The 17,869-nt window shown below is 45.5% G+C and overlaps 1 protein-coding gene and 1 pseudogene across 3 annotated transcripts in view; one reads left to right on the top strand and one right to left on the bottom strand.

The window, feature by feature from the left end:
* Nucleotides 1-17,869, bottom strand: part of Dpp6 (dipeptidyl peptidase like 6) — a 655,432-nt gene that overhangs the window by 293,079 nt on the left and 344,484 nt on the right. The gene's annotated exons all lie outside the window — the stretch shown is intronic.
* On the top strand, nt 8,132-9,369 carry LOC119806445 (annotated as a pseudogene).

Genomic DNA, 17,869 nt, shown 5'->3' on the forward strand with positions numbered 1-17,869 from the left:
ATCCTCTGCAGGAGCAGCAAGTGCTCCTAATCACTGAGCCATCTCTCCAGCCCCAACAATTAATCCTAGCTTTGTAGAAATACATAGCATCAGCAATTAATATAATAATAAACTACCCCAGGCTTTTACCTCCTCTCTCGTTTTCTTTCCAATGACTTACAGGGATTCGGAGGTTTCACTGGCAAGCCAATGTGAACTAGGAACAGAGCATTTGACAATACAACACCAAGGAAAATCCCCTGGGTTCTTCCTGCTGCTCTGAGCTCACAGACGCCTGAGCCTCCAGAGCACAAGGCAGAGGATAAAACACAGCTTCTGTCTTGGCTGGGTTCTCTTTCTGTGATAAAATGCCATGACCAATAGAAAAACGGTGTGTGGGGGGGTTTATTGTACCTCACAGATTCCAGCTCCTCCCTGAGGGAAGTCAGGGCTGGACCACAAGCAGGATAGGAGGCAGGGACTGAAGCAGAAGTCACGGAGGAGTGCTGTGGAGGAGCGCTGCTTACTGATTTGTTCCTGTGGCTTACTCAGCTTGCTTCATTATGCACCCCAGAACCCCTTCCCAGCTGTGGTGGCACCTATAGTGGGCTAAAACCTCCCACATCGATCGTTAGTCAAGAAAATTCACCTTAGGCTTGCCCACAGGACAATCTTCTTAGTTGGGGTTCACTCTGTAGCCTGTGTCAAGTTGACAAAAAAAACTAGACTGAACAGCTACTTCCTCAACATATTGATGCTCACAGAACATATTAAACTGATTTGAAGCTACTCTGAAAGATATAGTTACATTCAAGAATAGAAGGTATCAGAGGTACATTCTAGCGCAATATTATGACAAACGATCTAGCAATGACCTCGATTCCCCACTGAGAACACTGGGTGGCCACATGGCAGAGCTGTGCAGTCATGGACTGGCTGACCTTAGGCCAGGGGTCTCTGTGATTTCTCAGTGGAGGAACGATTAGTGGTAACACCCTGCCAGCCCCACTTTTGCCTGATGTGTCCTCATAGGATTGACCTATGCCCACATTGTATCTTTGGTTCAGAATGCCTGAAGACTCTCATTAATCTATGCCCATAAATTCCTTTAAATCTGGCTTTAAAACCACCGGTGCGGTCTTCAAACACTGATCCCTCTCATATATACCACTATGCTATAAGGTTCGACTGTATTGAGTGTTCTTGGACCTCTTTATTGGTGTATGCTCTCTAAATATTTTCCGGTTCATTTAAAAAAAATCTCCATCATTCCATTAGTGGCTATAACCTTCAATCACTCAGCTTAAAGTCCTTTTGATAATGAAGACGTGGTGCGGCCTCTCATGCTGAGAGGCCATCAGGGAAAAGGCCTCAGGAGGTTGCCTGATACATTTGTACATTTGGAGCCAGTTTCTGCATCTGCTGGAGACTATGGTGAACTTGGAATGATCCCGGACTCAGAAATTGGGGTCTTTAATTTCTGAGTTCATGGAGAGCATTTTATAGAGAAGCTATGGCCTTCCCTGTTGGTGGGAAATGAGACCTGGAATTTACATCCACTGCCATAACATGACCCAATAGAACAGTTCTAGGGGTCCCTCTCCATAGTCACCTCCTGATCAAACCAAGCGGCTTCCAAGGGGTGTTGGGAGTGACAGGGTATCCTGTGTCCTACGTCTCCTGCCCTAAGTACAGAGCTACACCTGAATGTCACCAGAAGCAGAGGCTTTTCCTCAGATATTTTGAGTCCCTTATATTTTTAAGCCAGTCTTATTGTGTAGCCCTGGCTGTCCCGAAACTCACTATGTAGACCCGGCTGACCTCAAAGTAAGAGATCCACCTGCCTCTGCCTCCTCAGTGCTGAGAGTAAAGGCAGATACCACCATGTCTGGCAGAGTCTTCTTTTTTTCCTTCAGCATTCTGCGTAGAAAAGAATGCAAGAGAAATTGCTTTTAAATGGGTTTGTGGCCTAGGGTCGGCTGGTCTGTGATTGCACAGATCCATCTTGCAGGTATGCAGGGCTCTCAGTCGGGAGTTGTGGTTGTGTAGGTTAAGTAGAGGAATTTAGCGACATGCCCATTGTGACATCATCTATGTGATACATTAGCCAAATAAAAGTGCACGCATCAGGAGGATGTTGTTCCCCACGGCACCAGGCATCCCAGCATTGTGGAATAAATGCCTCAAAATGCTTCTCCTTCAGACCACAGAACTATTATAGACAGCAGTGGAGAACCTTCAAAACATACAGCTTTGCACAGAAAAAAAGCACTCGGTTCAAACATCCCATTCCCCACAGCAGAGGAATTCCTGAAATTCTATGATATGCTGACAATCTGTGCAAGTTTCAGTGGGAAGCAGCGCATCCTCCTGGGTACCCTTCAACATCGGCTGCATTGGAGTTGTAGAAACAGCCAGTAGGATCCCACAGAGGGGGAGCCACAGGCAGGATGACCCATGGGAACTTTGAAAATCTGCTCCCCCACAAAACCACTAGTCTCTAATGTTGTCAAGGTGAACTTTCCCAAGCCTCAGCAATTATAGAGTGATTTTTACAGCAATCTGAGGAACATTTATTCAATAAAAACAAACACCACCGAGCCACATGAGAGCACTGGGCATTTTAAGGAGTGTTTTTTCCATCTGCTTTCTTCCCATCTCCCTAGAAGGCTTAAAAGTGTCCAGCCTCATAGTAGTGGAAGCTATGAAGGGGGGAGCCTAAAAGCTGCTGGAGGGAGAATGGCAGTGCGGGCCTCCCCAGGAACCCCACAGCTAGTTGACTGTTGTTAGTTGACCTGACAGGTGGTTAGAAACCTAAGCTGTCATTCTATGCACGACTCAGAGCTGACTGCTGCTAATGGCCTTTTTCTGGGGTGGCGCGGGGGAGGGGAGGTTATTGCAGATAACCAGGGGCAATTGCTTAACACAAGCATTACTGCCTGAGTGGTGGTAAGAGTTGAAGTAACAAGACCTTGCTAAAAATACTCAAAATAGGAAAAACCAAGGAATGAGCGAGAGGGCTTTGGGAGTCATGAACAGCACATTACGAGACTCCAGATGCCAGAGCTATAGCTGTGCTCAAGAAAGACCTACAAGAGCTTTCATCTTTCCTGCCCTTGAAACTGAAAAAATAGCAGTGAGGACTCCTGTGGAGTAGTAAACTGTTGGCCGATTATGGCTTTAACAGGTCACCAGAATTTGGCAAAATCTGAGCGGTTACTGGGTTAAGATAAAGACATCTCTGTCCAATCATATTTGACCACTAAGTGCAACAAATACACTTTGAGTGTCTATACATACAAAGCGTGCAGACATAAGTGAGTCTGTTCATGAAGATGCTAAATAAATAATAATGGTGAGGATAGCAATCAGTGATATCAAGTGAAAGGTGACTGATCCCTAGAGTTGGTAGGCTGCATTATTTTAAATGTTTATGACCTAGCAAAACTGCACCATGCCTAGAGAAGAAAAGTCTGGCAAAGATACAGAATAAACAGCAGTTAGATAAGAACTAAAGCAAGCAATGCTGACTGAGAGCGGAGAAATCAAGGCAACTATGCCTCAGCAAACAGAGAATACCAATAAAGAAACACAAGCCCCTCACTAAGGGCCAAACAGAAAGACTGGGGTTGACAAGCATGGCAACTAAAAACAAGACAGAACCCATGAACTTGATGACAACGTAAAGTTATTCAGTCTGAGAAACAAAATGAAGAATATAAGATCAGGCCTCAGAGGTCCAGGGAGTCTTATCACATATATTAATAAACACACGATGGAGTCCCCAAAGGAGAGGAAAGGCTGAAAAAGGACAAAATATTTGAAGAAATAATGGCAAAGAACTCTCAAATTTTGTCTGAAAATTTGAATCTACACAATAAAACCCCCCAAATCCCAAGAACAATAAATTAGAAAGATCCAAGCCTAGAGACCCTGTGATCACCTGTCAGGAGATAAGGTGTGAATCCTGCTGGCAGCGAGGGGGAGGTGACTTGTCCTGGACATGGAGTTTATGTCAGGCTAACAGCAGACTCTGCATAATAAGCTATGGGGCTCTGAGAACAGTGGGGTGTCACTCAACACACTGGGAGAATATGATCAGCCAACTGTTGTGTATCCAGCCAAGTGACTCTTCAGTAAAGGAACACACTGTCACGTACACATTGAATGCATCCTATTAAGCCTGTTCCCCCAAGGAAAAACAAATCAGAGACATCAAGAAAAACTGTGGACAAGCATCACTTAGGGATGTAGCTGCAACCCCCCCAACAGCCTAAAGAAAATTCTATACTGTAACCAAGTGGGATTTATCCCAATAATGCTAGGATAGCTTAACAAAGGCAATCAATTTGACTAATCAACCTGGGTAATGCATAACACTAATAAGAATGTCTGAGAAAGTGCCACAGAAGGAATAGCGAAGGGAGAAGCGGGAACTAAAGAAGACTGGGTGCCATGGACGGGACGTGTGTGTGTGTGTGTGTGTGTGTGCGTGTGTGTGCGTGCGTGCACGTGTGTGCGTGCATCATGGAACACAATACCTAAATGCTAAGGAAGTATTGGAAAAAAGATTAGACTTCAGTTAATCAAAGTTATCAGTACACACGGACTGTGGTAAATGCACCAGGCTGCCATAAAGGGCAACATCAAAGGAGCCGGGTGCTGGCTTGAGGGAGCACTATCCTCTCTGACTTTCTGTGATGTACATCTATTCTAAACTTTAATCATTTACTTTTTTAACAAAAGGGGGTCATGAGAGAGATTTATGCAAAAGCTTCTCGGGTGTGACAGGACCGAGGAGGGTGGTGGAGTGCCTTCCAGCCCCGGGGTCCCATGTCTGAGGGGCGGATGAGACCATGATGTTCAGCTTGCAGTGTTGTCACCAGGACTTAGTGACGAGGACACACACCGACAGAGCCCCAGTTCTCCGAGGACTGGCTGGCACTGTTTTCAATGCCATGTCTCTAAACCGTTGAGGCCCCTGCTTTCTCGAGCTGCAGCCTTTCACATGCTATCACTCGGACTGCACAGACCGACCTCTGTGCGCTGCAGCACACACCCGCCGATTAAAACTGCAGACTACGAGCTGCAAACCATCTCGCTTTAATGAGTCCCGCGACAGCACATGCAGGAAAGGGGAAAAGCCCACCTTCCACTCCCTCCACTCCTTTGTCTTGTGATCTAAAAACACACCTGATTTCTTATTTTTAGGGAAGGTGGGCTATTTTGAGAGGGAGCACTTAATTTGCATTCTGAGGACTATGGTCCTCACCTTTTGGGCTCTAATGATCTGTTGGACAAAAAAGGAAACGTGAGACAAGTGCAATTTTTTTCCCTGAAGAATGAGGTCCCATCTGTGCGCCCCCTGACGTAGCAGGAGCGTTTCCTGCGTTCGTGTCTCCCCCATCACACCTAACTGCATTTCAGAAACTAATTATCAGAGCTCTCGGCTTTGGCAGGAGGCAGAGTTCTTGCTCAAATGATGGCATGTCACATCATTAACATTATTATAAATGACAGGCAGCTAAATTTATACCCAGGGCAACATTATATATTAATGAGTGAATTGATAGGTCAGTGACCAAGAAATTACATGCCTAGTTGACAAGCTGGATAGTATTTGTCTTCATGACTACTCGCTCTACATATACAATACATGCGTCTTCAGCAAGGCCATAGCTTTTAAAATGCTGGCCTTAACTGTACGCCAGCCAGACTAAAACGTTGTCCTTGTGAAGTGTACCATTAGCCACTAGAGGGCACTGGTTCACAAAATGCTCAAGGCCTGAAAGGATGCTGAGAAAAAGACCAAGAAAACTGAACTTGCCGGAGTCATATTTATCAACTTACTAAGCACACAAAATTCAACTAAAATGATATTTTACTATTTGTTCTTAATTGAAGAACACTGAGTTTAAAACTCAGTCTTCCACATGGACACTGACACATTAAGAGGGTGTCAGATCTCCTGGGACAGGAGCTCTAAATGGGTGTGAGCCAGGAGTCAAACCCAGGTCTTCTGGAAGAACAGTTAGTGCTCTTAACCATGTGTGTGTGTGTGTGTGTGTGTGTGTTTACACAATATATTCCACCTGCAACTCTCTGCACAAAAGGATTGAGAGATAGAACATAAGAATCAATGGGGTCAAGCTGCCCTCTACTAAATACCAAACCAGGAGACTAGACCCGATTTTGTAGACAGAATTCTGGGAAGATTAAATTTTAAAAATGTTTTATGTTCTTTGAGTGTTAACACATGATGAACAGCAAATCTCCCAAATTCTTCTTTTTTTTTTTTTTTTTTTTTTTTTTTTTTTTTGGTTTTTCGAGACAGGGTTTCTCTGCAGCTTTAGAGCCTGTCCTGGAGCTAGCTCTTGTAGACCAGGCTGGCCTCGAACTCACAGAGATCCGCCTGCCTCTGCCTCCCGAGTGCTGGGATTAAAGGCGTGCGCCACCACCTCCCGGCTATCTCCCAAATTCTTTAGCCATGGTCAGGTGCACACTTCTTTTTATTTCAAAGTGATACTTGTTTTGTTTGTGTGTGTGTATGTATGCTTAGTGTGCAAACATATCAGCGCATGTGCCTGCACATATATGCGTGTGTCTGTACATATGCGCATGTCTGCACATATGCGTGTGTGTGTGTGTGTGTGTGTGTATGTATGTGTGTACAAATGCATGTGGAAGCCAGAGGTCAGTGTCAAGTATTCTTCTCTACCTTGTTTTGGGCTCTGGAGCTCACTAGTATGGCTAGACTGGCTGGGCAGTAAGTCCCGCATCTCTCCCTCCCCAGCACTGGGGCTGCAGACATTTGCCGACATGCCCAGCTTTCTATGTGGGTGCCAGGGTTCCCAACTCAGGTCTTTGTGCTTTTGCGGCAATGTCTTTGCCACTCAACCCTTCAAAGTCATGTTAAGGACAACTCCTGCCAATTTCTCAGAGCACAGTTTTGAGTGGTAGGAAGTGGGCCCTGGGTCCCTTCAGACTCACTTGAGACGTTTCTGGATAGTGTGGTGGTCCAGGTCTGTGCAGGCTCTTTGCTCATTGAAATAATGATGCTTACACTTGAATGGAGGGTCCAATTCCTAGGTGGGTGCACAGGAGCTTGAATTTTCTCCCGGGTCTGTGCCCACAATGCACAATTTCCTGGACCTTCAGGGGACTACACTGCTAAGGTTGCCTCCAGGGAAGACTGCTAGAAATCACAGGGCCCTCTACCATATGCTGATTCTTATTTAGCAAAAACCCTGGGCTCCCAGAGCCCCCTTTGGGTCAAGTTAGTCACGTTAAGTGAATCTTTATGACTTTCATGTTCGAAGCTTCTTCATCTTACTCTTCAAAAATTAATTTATTCCTTTTAGGCAGGAGATTTGCGGGCTCAAAGTCTGAGAAAAAAAGGATTATAGTGAATGCTTTTCAGAGAACCATTTACCTCTATATTTCTGAAGGAATAAATTAAGTTTGCTAATGTTTATTCCACAGAGAGGAAAAAAATCCTTAACAGATCATGAGTATCTCATTAAAATTTAAGATAAATAATTGTGAGAATCTTCTGTTTGAAAATCTGAGACTATGCCTTTTTGTAAACTGTCCATTATGAGTATGTGTTCTGACCTGGGCTTCCTGCGGTCAGGTCCCTGCAGAGGGGGCATGCTCGCTTGCAGCAGGAGTATTTCACATGCTCATTAGCCAAGGCTGCAAGCACTACTCTAGTGAAGCCTCGCTCTCCTGACCCCTTTCTCCGCCAGCTATACAGACTGTTCCTGCATATGTCTCCCATTCCTATCTGATGCCCTGGTGTGTTAGAAGGAGGAGTAGCCCTGCCTACAACATTCTATCTGCCCAGAGGTAACCATAGAGCACTTTCCAGGAAACAGAAATCTGTGGCAACATGTTTTTTTCCAGCTTGTATTAGCTGCCCTTCTCTCTACTGTGGACAAATACTTGACAAGAAGCACCTTAAGCGAGGAAGGGTTCATTTTGGCTCACAGTTGGAAGAGTTAGAGCCCATCATGGTTGGGAAAGGCATGGAGGCAGGAGCATGAGGCATCCACAGTCAGGAAGCAGACAGCGGGCAGGAGGCGAAACTGCACTATCAAACCTCAAGGCTAGCTCGAAGGGACTCACTTCCACCAGCAAGACTTCACCTCCTCATATTGAACTCGAGTTGGAAGAGGCGAGTCCGGTCTCAAAATGGAGGTAAAACCGCCGCCCGGTCGCCCCCAGCCTGACTCTGGCCGTCGCCGCCGGGGGAAGGAGGGCCATGATCCAAAGGAACCAGAACAGTTGAGGAAACTGTTTATTGGTGGTCTGAGCTTTGAAACCACAGATGATAGCTTAAGAGAACATTTTGAGAAATGGGGCACACTTACAGACTGTGTGGTAATGAGAGATCCCTAAACAAAACGTTCCAGGGGCTTTGGTTTTGTGACCTACTCTTGTGTTGAAGAGGTGGATGCTGCAATGTGTGCTCGGCCACACAAAGTTGATGGACGTGTGGTGGAACCAAAGAGAGCTGTTTCTAGAGAGGATTCTGTAAAGCCTGGTGCCCATTTAACAGTGAAGAAAATCTTTGTTGGTGGTATTAAAGAGGATACAGAAGAGAATAACCTGAGAGACTACTTTGGAAAGTATGGCAAGATTGAAACCATAGAAGTTCTGGAAGCCAGGCAGAGTGGGAAAAAGAGAGGATTTGCTTTTGTGACTTTTGATGACCATGACACAGTTGATAAAATTGTTGTTCAGAAATACCACACTATTAATGGGCATAATTGTGAAGTGAAAAAGGCCCTTTCTAAACAAGAGATGCAGTCTGCTGGATCACAGAGAGGCCGTGGAGGTGGATCTGGCAATTTTATGGGTCGTGGAGGGAACTTTGGAGGTGGTGGAGGTAATTTTGGTCGTGGTGGAAACTTTGGTGGAAGAGGCGGCTATGGTGGTGGAGGTGGTGGCAGCAGAGGTGGTGATGGTGGGTGTAATGGATTTGGAGGGGATGGTGGCGACTGTGGTGGTCCTGGCTACAGCAGTAGAGGAGGCTATGGTGGTGGTGGGCCAGGCTGTGGAAGTCAGGGTGGTGGATATGGTGGTGGTGGGGGAGGAGGATATGACGGTTACAATGAAGGAGGAAATTTTGGTGGAGGTAACTATGGTGGTGGGAACTATAATGACTTTGGAAATTATAGTGGACAACAGCAATCAAATTATGGACCCATGAAAGGGGGCAGTTTTGGTGGAAGAAGCCCAGGCAGTCCCCATGGTGGTGGCTATGGATCAGGTGGTGGAAGTGGTGGATATGATAGCAGAAGGTTTAAAAAAACAGCAGAAAAAGGGCTACAGTTTTTAGCAGGAGAGAGAGCGAGGAGTTGTCAGGAAAGCTGCAGGTTACTTTGAGACAGTCGTCCTAAACGCATTAGAGGAACTGTAAAAATCTGCCACAGAAGGAGCGATGATCCATAGTCAGAAAAGTTACCGCAGCTTAAACAGGAGGCCCTTCTTGTTCAGGACTGTCAGAGCCACAGTTTGCAAAAAGTGCAGCTATTGATTAATGCAATGTAGTGTCAATTAGATGTACATTCCTGAGGTCTTTTTTCTGTTGTAGCTTTGTCTTTCTTTTTCTTTTCATTACATCAGGTATATTGCCCTGTAAATTGTGGTAGTGGTACCAGGAATAAAAAATTAAGGAATTTTTAACTTTTCAAAAAAAAAAAAAGACTTCACCTCCTCAAGCTTCCTCCAATATCTAAAACATCTGGAGACCAAGTTTCAAACACAAAAGCCAGTGAGTGGGTAAGTTCCACATTCAAACCCCAGCATGGCTCTTATCCTGTCCGCCCTTACCACCCAGAGAAAGAAGCAGGCAGCTTGCGCCACTCAGAGATCACCAGAGTCCTGTGGCTCAGAGGAGTCATCTTAAATAATAAGGACCTTCAAGATCTGATGCCCTCTCTCACAGAAGGAAGTCTTGCTTCTGCCAGTCTCTGGAATGTTCCAGCCTCAAACCCAACCAAGGTGCTGATCTGTTTCTAACAAGCTGCAAGTGTTTCAGCCTTGTTTGTTTCTCACATTAGAAGTTATTTCCCTTAAGCCACCAACCGTTTTCCCTCGGCAAAGTCACAGCTATATTCAAATACCACTTTGATGCAAATATCATCTCTGTGGGACTTTCTAGGCTCCCAGGGCTATAAGCTGCCCTTTCTTTGAACTCTGGCTTCACTGTCTGGGGATGCACTCAAGGTTCATTATGTTAACCCGGAGAGAGGAAGTTCTCCCCAGCCTGAAGGACCCAAGGGAGGTCTCTGTCTGGTCAGTTTTCACCATTATTCTTGTTGCTGGGGGATGACTGGAGCATGCATGCACAGAGCTGACTGGGAGCATGCATGCACGGAGCTGACTGGGAGCATGCATGCACGGAGCTGACTGGGAGCATGCATGCACGGAGCTGACTGGGAGCATGCATGCACGGAGCTGACTGGCTAGGAGGAGGCAGGATGAAGAGAGATTGCCAGGCTTTGAATCCCTCTGCAAGCAGTCTGATTTCTCCCTTCCCCAGAAAGAGTCTTGTGAACAAGACATCGGCGCAATCTACAAGGCGGCCATTTGTCCATATTCTTGGGACAGTTATTGTAAAATAATTGGCCTAAGAGAACCTCTCTTTCAGATGTGATGGCCCTGAGTGCCCAGTCCCTTGTGTGATGTGTCACTATGTAAGTTTGTTGCTAACCCTGAGCTCCTAACGGTTATATGCCTTTTACTAACTTCATGCGATCTCATCTTCTGTGTGGGTAATACAGAAGCCCTGTCAGGACAGGCCTCTTGGCTTCTTGGCTTATCTCACCTCCCAGGATTCTCTAAATAAGTCTGGCAGTGCCACAAGCAGATCATTACACAAAAGCCAGGAACAAAATCAATCCCTGCACACAGGGTTTAGGGATCACATTCTGGTCTACATGTGACTCCAAAACCAGAATTTAGACTCTATTCTTCAATTCTCAACAAAACAGAAACAGAGAAACAAAACAAAACTATAACATGGGAGTCTAGAGATAGTTTGGCAGTTTAGTGGTTCAGAGTCTTCTTCCAGAGAACCCAGGTTCAGCTCCCAGCACTAACATCAGCTAGCTCACAACTGACTGTAACTCCAGCTCCAGGGTATCCAACATGCTCTTTGGGACTCCACATGCACCTACACATGCATGGTGCACAGGCATACATGCAGGTATTCACACACACACACACACACACACACACACACACACACAGAGAGAGAGAGAGAGAGAGAGAGAGAGAGAGAGAGAGAGAGAGAGAGAGAGAGATCTAAAACTGCATTGCAGTGCATTGTATAGTTCAAGAAATCTAAGCAACCAGCACAAACTGTACTCATTGGATTATGCAAGAGAAATAGAGGAGACAAAGTTAGGAAGAATGGGGAGGTGAGGGTGGATCTAGGAAGGATTAGGGGAAGGAGTGGGAGTGAATATGATGAAAATAAATTATATGCACATACGAATTTCTTCAAGAATAAAGGCATTATATTGAACAAAGAAGTCCGAATAACAAGCAATTCAACACAAACGAGCAACTTGAGGCAAGTCTAGAAATGCCCTCCCACTTTCCTGTGCTGGTTTCGTCTCTCTAGGAACTCAAGACGAGGACAGAGGCAATTCCATTTCAGGACAAAAGAAATCCAAATATTTCAGTTCTGTAGACTATGCATGTCAATGCAATAATGTACCATTAAATCTCAATTGCTCATATCAACTTAAATAAAATTTCCTTCGAGTCTCTCTCAGGTTGCTCCCACCTGGGGTCCCCAGGTAGCTGAAGCACTGGAAGTAGCAGGTCTCGACTTACTGATTATGTAGTAAGCAGGCACTGAGGAGCAGGCTCATGTCATCGTCTGCACACCTGTAGTGCCCTTCACACTTCACACCTAAAGCCATCCTGACATGGGAGCACTCAGGGATCCTCGGAAAACTGATGCAGTGTGATCTTGGAAGGAGACCTAGTCTGTCACAGGCATGGCTCCTGCCACAGGCAGGTGATGTCACTTCAGAGGAGCGCCAGTTTTGACTGAATGGTCCAGTATCAGCTCTGCACCACTTTTGTTGCTAATGGACTTAGAAAACACACACTATTTTCTGAGGTAAGCCCAGTTTAAGTGGCAGATGGGGGCAAATGAGTCTTGGTTAGGAAAATGGGTATAAAAGCTCCCAGGGCTGAGTTTCTCTTCTGGGTCATAACACAGAGCTAGGTGGGTTTCAATACTTAAGTGTGACTTCATAGTTGATCTTCAGAAAATGTCTTTAGATGCAGAGGAAAAGATGAAAGAATAAGAGCTTCCTCTGAACCAAGGAACCATTTTCCTGGGCAGTGATGTGGGCTCCACATTATAATTATGAGGCAGATGCACTTGAAGCCACGTCTTATTTACAAATCAGCCAAAGCTCAAAGGCATTTCAAAGTTTCGGTTTGTTCATGTAAGGAACAGAGAGGCCACCAGCCAGAAAGAACAGGCTTGGGCATGTCTAACTGCTGGTGTGATATTATCCGCAGCTGGAAGCTGGAATGGGGGATAGGGTGAGCAAATCTGAGGCCAGGGAGCACAGCAGAGGTGAGGTGAGGAGTGGGAGGCCTGCTTTGACTATCTTAGGGCACCCAGGTCTTTAAATCCTCCAAAACTCTTATGAATCAATATATATGTCAGGTACACGCAATCCACCTGTCTCCTCCTCTACTTTCATTTTTATTTATTTATTATTTTCTTAAGGGGCATTCTTTATGTGGTAGTTGTGGAATTTTTATACTTTGTGCGGCATTTAGTTTTTATTGTCAACTTGACGTACTCTAGAGTCATCTGGGAGGAGGGAACCTTAAGTGAGGAGCTGTCCAGATCAGACTGGCCTGGAGCCATGTCTGTGAGGGATTGTCTCGATTGATGGTTGATGTGGGAGGCTCAGGCCACTACAGGCAGCACCATCCTTAGGAAGGTAGGCCTGGGCTGTACAAGAGCACAAGCCAGAGAGGAACCAGCAAGCAATGTTCTTCCATGATTCCTGTCTGGAGTTCTTGCCATGACTTCCCTCAGTTATGGAGCATGACCTGGGAGCATGAGATGGAATCACCCTTCCTCTCCTCGGTCAGTGTTTCAGCACAGCAGCAGAAGGGCAACCAGGACACACCGCCCCTCACATTTGCAGTGAACTGGCAAACAGTCCCCAGAAAAAAGCCAACTCCATATGTTCATTCATGTCACTAATGTGTCCTGGGCGCTGTATGCCATCCTACAGAGACAGTCCTGACATGACTCAGCAAATGAAGACAAACCAGTGTCTTTGAAACAAAACAATTTAAAACATGCCTCATGTTGGGCCACAAGGCACTGACCGTGTCTTGTACGTCTTTGCCATTCTTATGGCTCCACAAACCAGCGTCCCATGTCCCACACCCTGAGCAAACAAAAGGTGACTCAAGAATATGGTTTTAGCTGCTCATGTTGTTTATGTAGCTAGAGCAGCGGAGAACTCCATCTTGGTACCGTGATAGAGTCCATGAAAACAGGTCAAAGAGAGGAGGTTATTAACCCGGAGGTTAGCCATGAGAAGATACAACCATGCAATATTTTTTTAACAAGCAAATGAGAAGAGGAGCTCGCTACTTTTGTTCAGAGGTCCTCAGTTCTGACCCTCTTTCTTGTGCATTCCCCTGTGCCTAGAAGAATATTAAATTGCCATACTCAGAGGGGCTCATTTAAAATTTGAGCCATACCATTCAAATTAGATCTTGCCCCCTCATCTCCTCCTTTCATTCTGTTTATCAGGTCCATACAAAGGGTGGGAATATGGTGCCACTGTTGACCTTTTCTTCTCTAGGGTTTTGAGTCAAAGGAGCCAGGAGGAGAAGACTGAAGAAGGCATGGAAATCAAAGGGAACAGACTCTCCTGAGAGTCAGAGGAAATTGAAACTTCTAGTGTTTACTACCTGGCATTTCCTTTTTAGTGCTGTCTTGGGATCTGGGCAATTAGGAAGAAAGGCTTTTAATAGCTTAAAGAAGGGCTCCAGGGGATGCTAATGTGGCCATTGTTCCTAATGTTCACTGGTCAGTGAAATGGCAGGCTCTAAATTTATTTTCAATCTACTTGGTTTTTCATTTATCCTGACTTACTTTGAGATCTTAACCCAACATTAAATTTAAAAAAAAATTTCTATTTTTATTTATGTGAAGTGATGTGGTGTGTGTGTGTGTGTGTGTGTGTGTGTGTGTCCCACAGAGATCAGAAGAAGGTGTCATAAAGCTGAAGTTATAGGCAGTTGTGAATTGTCTAAGTTGAGTGATGGGAACTGAACTCAGGTCTTCTGGAAGGGCAGCAAGCACTTTTAACCACTGAGCCGCTTCTCTGTTCCCCACTAAGTTTGTGTTTTAACCGCATACTTTGGTTTAATGATAAACGTCATTTTTTCATATTTAGTAAAATCATATTTCAATGTTTGAAACACTGACAAGAAATTTGGGGAAAAAGTAGTCCTTGAAACACTGTATTACATTTTACTGCAAGTTACCCTCTGAGCTCAGTCTAAGGGTGCATCTCAGGGCTGAGGAAAGCTGCCCACCCTCTCCCGGGTATCTGACAGGCTCTTGTCAGAGACACATCACAGAGATCGACAGCACAGTCAGGATCCTTCCCTAGCCACGTTAAACTCAGTCTTCAGGAGACGAAGTTGAGTTCTGAGGAGGCATTCCTGAGCTCCAGCTTCCAGCCCTACATACCCTATGTCCAACGCTGAGTGAAAGGCAGCGAATGGGGGGGGGGGTGGGGGAGGAATGGGAAGGGAGAAAAAGGGGTGGGAAGAGGAGAAGGGGTGGGACCCACGCAGAATTCTTGACTTAGCCCCTACTTGTGATGCTACTAACAGTTGATCCTTGCCAGGGACAGGGAACCAGTTTGCTGCAAGGGTGTGGCCCAGGGTAGGTCAACCATGCGTCAGTGGATAGCTCCATACTCGTGTATATACGGGCAGCACAAATTGGTAAAAAAGAGAATGTAAGACTGGAGAGGTAAGGGGTAAATATGATCAAAATAAATTGTGTGCATGTATGAAATTCTCAAAGGATTAGTAAGGTAAACGAATCTTTGAGTTGGAACTCAACAGCCCCAAGTTAGCATAAGTGTACAGAAAATCTACCATTAGTTTATCAGTGGAAACAAAGCCAGGGTCCGAGGGACACACGAGTTACTAAGAACACTTACAGCTCTCGCAGAGCACTGAGTTTGGTCCCCAGCAACCACCGGCAGCTCACAGCTGCCTGTAACGCCAGCTCCAAGGGATCCGATGTCTGCTTCCTGCTTCCATTGACACTGTACACATGTGGCATTCAGTCACACAGACACATCAATAAAAACAAAAATAAAAAGATAAATAATAACAAAAACTTGGGGCTAAAAATCAAAACCAAAGTCATCTATGCCTTCCAAATAACTATTTTGCTATTGCTATTATAATATACTACTATACTTATTCTCTTTAGCCTATCCATTTATCTGTAGGGGTTGGTCTTTGCACATCCAAATATAGGAGACAATATTTGATTTTCAGAGAAGTTTGGGAAGAGATGGGGCATTAACATTCAACTAAACCAAGCAGCAGAAATCAGTTAATAGCATGTGTTGGACAGAGAAGAGCTCACACTGCCCCTGGCTGCTCAGAGCCTCAGGAGGCCATGAGAGGCTGCCGACAGACCCACCTCTCACTTTCAGACCCTCTCTGTGACCTTCAGGATGCCAGCTTTGGAAGAGACCAGCAATAGCAGGCGAGTAGAGCACCTCGGACAAAGAGTGGCATAGGCTGAGAGGATGGCCAATGAGAGCAGTACGAGAGGAGAAACACTCAGCGCCATTGTCTTGTCCTTCACAGACACTCCCTGGTTCCCAGTGCCTGTTAAAGGCAGTCTCTAGATGCTTCCGGAAGCCTCTGAAGAGATGCTCACTAAGAGTGTTGGCTTGTCAATTTTCCATCATTTTGAGAGGCAGCAAAGGAATGAGAAGGGCTGGAGAGGTGGCTCAGCGGTTAAGAGCACTGTCTGCTCTTTCAGAGGTCCTGAGTTCTATTCCCAGCAATCATCTAGTGGCTCACAACCATATGTAATGAGATCCGGTGCCCTATTGAGGAAGAGACCTGGTCAGTTGTCCTCATCAACTTAGATCATGAAACCCAATACGGACAAGTTCAGCAGAACCACCATATATGGGCTGCCCATGCATGCTTCAGCATTGCCAGGGCATTAACTTCATTTTATTTCAAAGGAATGAGAAGGGGTGAAAAAAAGGATGGGACCCATATTAAAATTCCTGACTTAGCTCCTAGCTGTGGTGATGTTGATAGTTGGTAGTTGCTAGGGAAAGGAAGCCAATTTTCTTTAAAGTATAATCCTGGTAGGTCAACCATTCTCCAGTGGACAGCTCCATACCCATGCATATACGAACATGAAAAATTGCAAAATGTGGGGGAAAGAAAGGACGTGTGATTGGGAGGGGGAGAAGATTGAATTTGATGTGTCTCCTCTCTTCCCGCTCTCATAAGCCTCCTCTGGGACCAGAGGTTTCAGTCCATAGCACTTAGGACACTGGTGTCTGCTGCAGGATGGGGCACTGTGTCAGTGCTGAAATGTGTGGTGGAGAACACTGGTCACCTCCCAGATGGAACACGAAAAGACAGGAGAAAGGGACAGAGCCTCCACTGTCCCCTCAAGGGCATGACCATTATCATCATATCTCACTTCTGACTTATTATGTGTACTGTGTTCTGCCAGAAGAAGGCACCAGCTCTCATTACAGATGGTTATGAGCTACCATGAGGTTGCTGGAAACTGAGCTCAGGACCTCCAGAAAAGCAGCCAGCGCTTTCAACCACTAAGCCATCTTTCCAGCCCGTATTTCATTTTTTTCAGATGTAGTTTATGCTTTTATTTATGTGCATGCGTGCCAGGGGAGGGAAGGTGTGTGTGTGTGTGTGTGTGTATGTGTGTGTGGATATGGGCAGAGGCCAGAAGAGGGCATCAGATCCCCTTGAGATAAAGTTACAGGCAGCTGTGAACTGCCCGGTGAGGGTGCTAGAAACTGAACTTGGGGCTTCTTAAAGAGAAGAGGTAGAGAAAAGGTTGAGCAACATCCAGGGCAGGGCACAGAAGTACCATCCCTATGCTCTGTGAGACTGCTAGTTGAAGCAAGGCATTTGGATCAGATAAATTCTATCATTATGCATGTATGAAGAATTTCTTAAAGGACCAAACATTATAAGAGATAAAGAATCTACTTAGTACTCAGTCAACTAGAAATGTAGTTACCCCATGGACCCTTCCACAGAGTCTATGTTGGCTAGTTTTAACTGTCTACTTGACACATTCTAGAATCACCTGAGTGGGGAATCTCACTGAGGGGTGTGTCTGTGGGGGATTGTCCTGATCATGGTGGCCTATGGGTATATCTATGGGGGATTATCTGATCGTGTTGGCCTATGGGCTTATCTGTAGGGGGATTTTCCTGGTCCATGGGAATGTCTATGGGGGGACTGTCCTGACTATGTTAGTTGAAGTGGGAAGACACGCCAACTGTGGGTGGCACCATCCCCCAGGCAGTGGAGAAAGTGAGCTAAGCAGTGGCATGTATGAATTCATTGCTCTAGCTCTTGACTCTTGACCCGCTATGACCAATTCTCTCAAGCTCTTGCCTTTGTGACTTCCCTGCAAAGACGGGCTGTGCCCTGGAACTCTGTGTGAGTGGCCTTTTTCTCCCTTAGTTTGCTTTTGTTGGGACATTTAATTACAGCGATAGGAAACAAAACAAAAACATATGCAGCTTCTTGTTCACTGACTCAGTCTTTCGATGAATTAATACTT

This window comes from Arvicola amphibius, chromosome 2, assembly GCF_903992535.2.
Source record: "Arvicola amphibius chromosome 2, mArvAmp1.2, whole genome shotgun sequence".
Lineage (NCBI taxonomy): Eukaryota > Metazoa > Chordata > Mammalia > Rodentia > Cricetidae > Arvicola > Arvicola amphibius.